Genomic DNA, 9,582 nt, shown 5'->3' on the forward strand with positions numbered 1-9,582 from the left:
GTATATTTTCTTTGGAAAAGTGTCTATTCAGGTCTTCTGCCTATTGTTTAATGAGTTGTATGAGCTGTTTATATATTTTTGATATTAACCCCTTATCGGTCAAATCATTTGCAACTATTTTCTCTCATTCAGTAGGTTGTCTTTTATGTTGATGTTTTCCGTTGTTGTGCAAATCTTTTATATTTAATTAAGTCCCATTTGTTTATTTATGCTTTTCTTTTGCCTTAGGAGACAGACCCAAAAAAATATTGCTACCACTTATGTCAAAGAGTTTTCTGCCTATGTTCTCTTCTAGGAGTTTTATGGTTTCAGGGCTTACATTTAGATCTTTAATCCATTTTGAGTTTATTTTTGTTTATGGTGTGAGGAAATATTCTAATCTCATTCTTTTGCATGTAGCTGTCTAGTTTTCCCAACATCACTTATTGAAGAGACTGTCTTTTCCCCATTGTATATTCTTGCCTCCTTTGTCATAGATTAATTGACCATAAGTGTGTGGGTTTATTTCTGGGCTCTGTATTCTGTTATTTGATCTATTTGTCTGTTTTAAAGCTAATAATAGCTTTTTAAAACAAGTACCTGGGTCCAAAAATAGAGTTGCTTACAGAAGATGAAATATATTCATTAATTCACTCATTCAATTATCTACCCATCCATCTATCTATCCAACCATCCTTTGAAAAAAATATTTATTTCTAACATGTGCCAGGAAGTGAGGGTAAAGCAGCGAACAAAACAAAATGTTTGCCCTAATAAAGCTTAATTTCTAGTAGGGAAAAATAAACATTTTATAATAATTAAGCTATATAGTATGTCAGATGATCATAGATGTTATGGAGTAAGCAAGGAGTTGTTACGGAGTAAGTAGGGAGGTGGGTTATGGAGTTTTGGTTTTAAATTGAGTGAGCAAGGAAGTCTTCACAGAGAAGGTGACATTTGCGCAAAGACCTAAAGGAGATGAGAGAATGAGCCATGCAGGTATCTGGGGGCAAAGGTAACCAAGAAAACTGTAGGTATTAAATTCCTGAGGCAGGAATGTGCCTGCCATATTCAAGAAAAGGCCAGGAAGCCAGTGTGGCTGGAGTGTCTTGAGAAAGGGCAGAGTAGTGGAAGATAAGATCAGAGAGATAGTGGAGGGACAGTTAGTAAACGCAGGGTCCTGCAGGCCCCTGAAGGGACTCTGGCTTTTATTCTGGTTGCAGTGGGAACCATGAAAGATTTGGGGCAGAGAAGTGATATGATCTGACTTAGCTTTTGGATTCCTTGTTGAAAAGAAGCTGTGTTGAGGTGGAAAAGGTGCGGGAGTAAAGGCAGAAAAGGAGGCTAGTTAGGAGGCTATTGCTGTCATCTGGGCCAGGGTAGGAGCAGCAAGGTGGTGAGAACTAGTAACTTCTGACATATTTTGAAAGTAGAGTCAGGTAGATTTGCTCTTTAGAAAGGAAAGAGAAAGAAATTAAGGATGTTTATAGGATTTGGCCTAAGGAATTTGAATAGTGGAGCTGTCCTATACTGGTAGGATGGGACCTGCTAGGGGAGAAGCCAGTTTGATGAGGAAGATGAGGAAGTGGGTGTTTGACTGATGAGTTTGAAGAGCACCCAACTAGGAGCCAGATCACACTGAGTCCTTGGGGGTGGGAAGGAGGTGATGGGCAGAGATGACTGAATGGCCATCCGGGCTTGAAGGTTCTTACTCCTTACAGAGGGGAACAGGCATGAAGACAGATAAACACAGTAGAAGGCAAACTAGCCTAGGCTGCAGGAACAGTGCCATTTCCACCCAGAACTTTCCCTTGGGATGGAAATAAGTGGCCCTCTATATGGTTCGAACTTTTAATCACTTATTCAGTCTTGAGACTAGGCACAATCAATTTCACACCTCATCTGATTACAGCTCTTCCTTGACACCATTAGTGATAAGACTGGAAGAGATGTCTATTGCCCTGCACACACTTGAAAAACACACTTTGATGGCTATGTGATTATATACCTCTTTGAAAAAAAGTTTCAAGTAAAATCAAATCCTTTTGCTGATATCTCCCACCTTCACCTTTTTGTTCTATACATTTTTGCCCAATCTTTTTGCCTGAAGCTGGAAATTATGCAGTTAAGATTTGTCTTCACCACTATGCTAACATAGACAAGAAGTTCTGTTGCCACCATGCATAATTATCAGTGATTTGATTAGTCCCATGAGTTTTCAGAACAAAGTCTAAGATTGGTTTTAAATGAAATTTAGGGGTATAAAGAATAATTGTTAAGGCAGTTTAAAATCAATGCCTAAGACTGAATGAACACCAGTAAGAATTATAATGATTGTGCTGAGGTGGTAGATTGTAGGTGTTTTCTTTTTTTCCAATTTTTTTTTAAACATCTTTTTTAAAATTAATTAATTAATTAATTTATGGCTGTGTTGGGTCTTCGTTTCTGTGCGAGGGCTTTCTCCAGTTGCGGCAAGCGGGGGCCACTCTTCATCGTGGTGCGCGGGCCTCTCACTATCGCGGCCTCTCCTGTTACGGAGCACAGGCTCCAGACGCGCAGGCTCAGCAATTGTGGCTCACGGGCCTAGTTGCTCCATGGCATGTGGGGTCTTCCCAGACTAGGGCTCGAACCCGTGTCCCCTGCATTGGCAGGCAGATTCTCAACCACTGCGCCACCAGGGAAGCCCTTTTTAAACATCTTTATTGGAGTATAATTGCTTTACAATGGTGTGTTACTTTCTGCTGTATAACAAAGTGAATCAGCTATATGTATACATATATCCCCATATCCCCTCCCTCTTGTATTTCCCTCCCACCCTATGTTTTTATTATTTAAAAATATACAGGAAAGAACCATTGTCATAGTTCTTTTTTAATTTTTATTGGAGTATAGTTGATTTACAATGTTGTGTTAGTTTCAGGTGTACCGCAAAGTGAATCAGTTATACATATATTATACATATATCCACTCTTTTTTAAAATTCTTTTACCATATAGGCCATTACAGAGTATTCAGTAGAGTTCCATGTGCTATATAGTAGGTTCTTATTAGTTATCTATTTTATATTTAGTACTTGTATATGTCAATCCCAGTCTCCCAGTTTATCCCTCCCCCCACCTTGTCCCCTGGTAACCATAAGTTTGTTTTCTACATCTGCAACTCTACTACTCTTTTGTAAATAAGTTCATTTGTACCTTTTTTTCTTTTAACGTCTTTATTGGAGTATAATTGCTTTACAATGGTGTGTTAGTTACCGCTTTATAACAAAGTGAATCAGCTATACACATACATATATCCCCATATCTCCTCCCTCTTGTGTCTCCCTCCCACCCTCCCTATCCCACCCCTCTAGGTGGTCACAAAGCACCGAGCTGATCTCCCTGTGCTATGCGGCTGCTTCCCACTAGCTACCTATTTTACATTTCGTTGTATATATAAGTTCATGCCACTCTCTCACTTTGTCCCAGCTTACCCTTCCCCCTCCCTGCGTCCTCAAGTCCATTCTCTACATCTGTGTCATAGTTCTCTATTGGATTGATATAGTGTGTTTAAACATTTGATTTTTAAAAATATCTTTGTTTTGAACAACATTGCAAAGGTAGTATACCATGTGTTTGTGCTACACGCCAGTTTTTCCTTGCTTATTACTATGCTTACTGTTCCAGTGAACTGACAATGGGAGTGAAGAATAGTGGTGCCTTGTCTTAATGGACATCAACATGACCTAAAGCCACTCACTTGGGCTTCTCTGAGTACCCTACTCACCTCAGTCTCCTCCAGGGAGAGGTTTAGATGCACAGGGTGGGGAAAGTATGGGGCCAATACCCAGAGAGATGAAAACAAATAAACAGATACAACTGTTGGATGATACAGATTACTGAGATTGGAATGTGGTGGGATCATTTTCCACACTGGGATACAGGTTTGGAAGACATTCTTTTTGAGCAATAATTTCGTTTCCTGAAACCTCCAGGAAGATTAGGAGTAAAACTTGGGCAAGAGTAGGAATCAAAATGCATCTTTTTAGTTTTCTGGTGATATGTTCTGTGCGTTCTGGTACTTGAGATTTTAGGGAGTCTGTCTCTGTCTTTGCATAATGCTTAGAAGGAACTTTGACTTTGTAGGCTTGGACCATGATGGGGCCCATTGAAGAGCGAGAGATCATGGTGCTGGCTACCTAAGACTTGCTGCAGTCTCAAAGGGAGGAAAGTAGATGGATTGAACAACCATTGTTTGTTTTCATACAGTATATCTTCTTTCTTCTTTGTTAGCAGCACCCACTTCCTCTGAAGAACTGGTCCTCGTCCACTCAAAGTGATTTTGTAGGAAGTGGCTTTCACAGACCCTACCCCTCTGGCCTAATGTGTAGGCCTGTGAACCACGCTTATATAATCAGTGCTCTTCACTGAAGTTGGGAGGGAGAATTCTCTATTCCCCCTTTTACCATGAGCTGCAAAGATATGACTTCAAAGATGTCAGATGCCCCAGAATGTGAAGTATAGCTGAGAGAATGAAGTCAATAAAGATAGAAGCCAAAATGAGAAATGAGTAGAAGTGGAGTGGTTGAGATGGGGAGAGATTGTAATGTAGAGAGTGAGTAGGCTTTACCTTGTTTAATTCCTGTGCTCCTGGGGACACTCTACTCCCACCAAACATGGCACACCACTCATATCTTTTCCATGCTTGGGTTTTGTGATCCAGTAAATCATCTTTTAAAAAAATACAATTAAATTTTTAAAATTCTTTTTTTCTTTGAATTTTGCTTCTTTTATTTCCAACCATATAATACAGATTAATATAGGGAAATGCATACCTTTTCTAGAATTCCTAGTCCATGTTTCCAACATAGGCAACCAGGCAGGTGGGAGAAAGAGATTGTGCATGTGGCTAGAGATTTTCTGTGCTGATTGTTTCTTTTTCCTTCTCCCTCCCTCCCTCCTTCCCTCCCTCCCTCCCTCCCTCCTTCCCTCCCTCCCTCCCTCCCTTCCTCCCTTCCTCCCTTCCTCCCTCCCTCCTTCCCTCCTTCCCTCCTTCCCTCCTTCCCTCCTTCCTTCCTTCCTTCCTTCCTTCCTTCCTTCCTTCCTTCCTTCCTTCCTTCCTTCCTTCCTTCTAGTTTTCCTTCTCTCTCCCTCTCTCCCTCTCTCTCTCTCTCGCTCTTTTTCTGCAATTGAGCATAACAGGGTAGAAGTGGATGAAGAAGAGGAATAGTAATTAACTGAGTTAATCACATTTACTGGAATTACTAACAATTTAATGTCTAATGTCCAATTTAAGTGGGGATTTAATGTAGTAAAAACAGTTGGGAGAGGAAGAGAGCTAACATTAAACTGTGCCTGTTACATCTTCAACACGGGAAAGACACTTTATATCCAACACCTTGTCTAGTATTTATGAGAGTCTTATAAAGTAAATGTATAAATTCCACGTGCTTTATGACTATTCTGTATTGGCTCCCTTAATTGACTAGCTCTAAGGTTAGAACTGTTGCTAGGAGGGTCTTGATTCAGTGCTTAAGTGATCATCAGGATCCGTTTCGGTGTCAGGACCATTGTGTCATATAACTCCTGTTACATAGAAAAGTGGGTGAGTGGCACTCCCTGGAGTTGTGCAGCTGCTCCTGCTCTTTTTTTCTCATACTTCCATTATTCTTAGGCTTATTTTGTAGACCCTGGAACTTGAGGCTCATATTATGCCAGCAATCTTAAAAGATAGAGTCTGTTTCCATGAGAGTATAAACAGAAGTCCTAGAATTGAGTGTTATCAATTCTATGCAGTTGAGAAAACAGTTAAAGATCTTAGATCCTCATAGTCAGACCATGCTGACATTAAATACTGGCTCTGCCATTTACTGGCTGTGTGAACTTAGATGTGTCCATGACTTCTCTGAACCTCAGAGATGGCCAGTACCTTCCTGCTAAAATTTGGTGCCATGATTCGCTATCAGAAAATGAAATTTGTATAACCTGATTTATTTCCTATATTTTTTAGAGATCCTAGAAGCCAGCACTTTGGTTCAGGAATTGCGATAAACTCAGCTCAGGAAACCTAGTGCCTTAACTCTTACGCTTAACTCAGATGGATTCTGTTTTTTTCATCTTTAAATTGCCTTTGAGACTTGATTTTAGCAGTAGCCAGAGACAATCTTATTGAAAGGGAAGAGTTATGGTCACCCAACCTTTGCCTGAAAAACATCCCTCTGACGTTTTCTAAGTAGAAAGATGCTTTTACTAATTCATTCTAAATTTCTATTGTGCACAGTTTTTATTTTAAAGGATCACTGACTTTCCTTTCATAGATTTTTAACTTCCTAAAGGGCATGTAAATAGTAACTATGTATTAAAAACTAGACTCATACTTGTCATATGTGAAATGACACACATGCAAGAATAGTAACTATCTCCTTGCCCCTCTAACCTCTCTAATCTTTACCTCCTGCACATCAACATTTTTCACCTGTCCTAGCCTGACCTGGGGTGTCTTTGATGTTCACAGCCTGTCTGGCAAGTATCATAATGTGTGGTAATACTCCTTTTGATAGGACTATCACAAATAGATATCTGTCACAAACATGTGCTCCTGGAATTCACTTCTGGAAAATTAGCAACAGTTTAGAATTCGTCATCTTAGATTAATTTTGAACTGAGTTTGGGTTGTGTGAACACATGCTTATCAACAAGACTGAAATATCTTAAACATACTATGAAATTGAAAACTTGCAGAACTTGTATGTAGTTCAGAGGTTAAGACAGCTTGTGCTCGCTAAGGCATCCTTGTGAGTAAACCCCTCAGGGAATCCAGTCCTGTGAGCTTGGAAAATTATTTTCCATTGTCAGAACTTTCATGTTATTAAAGTACAATGATATAAAAAGAAGAGCTCTTTAGGCATCATCTTTCCCTTCTGATAGAGTTCTACATCACTTCCCCTGCCACACAACGTTGAAACCATGCACATCCCACTGTAGGAAACACAAGGGTCTTCTTATAGGAAACATCAGGTGCTTAAGGCTTAGAGAAGGTATGAGAGTTGTCCCCAAATATTTGATGAGTTGTCAGGTGAAGAGGACCCCCAAGAACTGAACTGGAGGTAGAACCGATAGAGGCAGAGTTTACAGGGGGACCATAGTTAGACTCAATGAGAAGATTCCCAAGAATTGTAGCTATTTAACAAAAGAACAGGTTTCCCTGCAGTATTCAAGAAAGGGCTGTATGATATTTTTCAGGTTACAGAGTAGGGGCAAGAGGTTTAATCTCATGGGCTCTCAGAATGTCCTAAAAAGAAGAGTCAAAATAATTTCTTCGTCCTGTTGGGCACACTAACATTCTGAGTTGTGAAGAAACTTGTTTATCCTGCCCCAGTCTCAGAACTACTTCCACATGTTTTTTCCAAGAGTGGAGTAAAAAATACTCTAAAGGGCATAGGGGATATGCAGGTGGGAAATATAAATGAGCAAAGTGGGCTGGGTGGGCACTGTGATGAAATAGAAACAAACTCTTTCAAAGTGCATGTACCTGTGGCTTCCCTTTGCATTCTGGGCATTGAGAAATAATGTTGCCAAATCCGGACTTTTCAAGGAAAGCAGGAAATTGATTTTTTGCATATGAGAGCTCTTGATTTTTTAAGCATTGGCAACTAAAAACATTTAAAACACAGTGCAGAATTGAGGGTGGTGGAGGTGCAAACAAAAATTGTCTGCAAATCAAATTTGGCTCTTATACCACCTTCTCGCAACATGTGGAACAAGCAAAGAGAAAACAAAATGAATGAATAAGCAACTATCCTGGTCACAGGTGAGAGCACAGATGAGAACGCGTGATTTCTGAGTCAAGTGTCACTAGCTTTGTTGTCATTTGTGCCATGTAATGTCTTGCTCACGGCGCATGGGTTAACTAAACATATTCACGGTCCTCACAGCAGTACAGACTCTGGAGAGCTATCGTGGCAGTGTAAAGTACTCTAATACACAAGTCCAGTTAGGGCTCTTCGTATACCATCCTCAACAGCGCACCATATGGGAGGTATGATGAGACGGTGGAGTCAGAGAGACCTGAGGTATTACTCCTATGTCCCTACTCACCAGCAGGTGACCTTGGAAGATCATTTAACCTACCTGAGTCCGAGGTTCTGGGTCTGAAAAATGAGGAAACTGATACCTACCTGTTAAGAAAAGTGTGGTTTGAATGGGAGAAGTATATGAAGCACCCGGCAAAGGAACTCAAAGGAAATTACTTCCCTGGATTTTTCTCTAGGATCTTCCCTCTCACTCATTTAAGTTGATTCTCTAATGAAGAGTGTGAGCAGTTGTCTGAGTTTATTCAGGAAAAACAAATAAATAACAAAGAAGTGAATAAAAAGTCAAACAACAACAAGATCCTGCTACTCTCTTCTCATGATACTTCATATCCTGCCATTTCATGAAGTGTTCTTAATGTTGCAGGGAAAGGCTGGCTGAAGTTTAGCTGGCTCACAAAGGTCTCCATGTGTAACCGTGGGAGAGAAATTTTATTACTGCAGAAATTTCATTTGGGGTCCTTTGGGGCCCACATTTTCATGTTTTGTGTTGAAGCGCCTCATGCCAGCTCTCTAAGCTTTTACTGAACATCTTTTGCTGAACTTTTCCTATATCCACGTCTAGAGATGAGGTTCAGATCTGCATGCTTTCCCCTTCCAATCCAGGGTGTGTAAGCCAGCTGTCTGCTGAAATTCCATCCTGAGGGCTCAGAATCCATGGTGCTCACATGACTGCCACTAAGAACACATAGCTTCATGGGGCACTTTGGGGAATTGTTATTCTGTGCAGTCATTTCTCTGTCAGTACAGTGTGTGGAGATCCTTGAGAATTATTTGATACACTCTTTTCTCACTGCACTGCCACCTTTTAAATAAAATCCTAAATTCATTAGTGCGTTAAACAATGATCTCAGGAGGTAACATTGATACTAGTAGGATCTGGCTTATTCCAATTGTATTCAAAGTAAAAATGGGCATAGGCATACAGTTGTCCAGAAATCACCCATATATAAGCTGCTGTAACATCACAGGAAGAGAAAAAGATAGCAGTTTTACTCTCATAACTAAATATATAATATTTGTCCCACATCCACACCTAGAAAGCATGGCTGGGTGCCATTTCCCAACATAAATCTAAAACAGGTATGGGTGGTAACGCAGAGCATTATTCCCACAGTAAAGAGGACTGCACCAATCAATATTTATTCTGCAATTTATGGAAGCTTCAATGTCCATTGTGTGGGAGCTGGGCAGAAATGGAGTTAAAGTTGGGAAGGACAAAAATTTAATTACTTTTCTTTCATAAAATTAGAGCAACCTGTATAGAGAAGGTAGATGTGTACAAATTCTTAGAAAATAAAGCTTGGCCAAGAGCTTTTAAAAATTAGAAAAAAAATGTTGATGTGATCATCACTTGATACATCTTATTGACCCTTTTAGTTGAAAGGCTGATTGAGTCTCTTAACTGAGCAACTAATAGTAAGCAGAATTCCAGAGACAGCACCTAGGCTTCAATTTTGAAAGTTGCTTAAAATCTAGCGGGATCAGAGCTCCCTTAATGTGACAGTGTAAGGCCTTCCTCTCCCAATATGACA

Source organism: Eschrichtius robustus, chromosome 2 (assembly GCF_028021215.1).
Source record: "Eschrichtius robustus isolate mEscRob2 chromosome 2, mEscRob2.pri, whole genome shotgun sequence".
NCBI lineage: Eukaryota > Metazoa > Chordata > Mammalia > Artiodactyla > Eschrichtiidae > Eschrichtius > Eschrichtius robustus.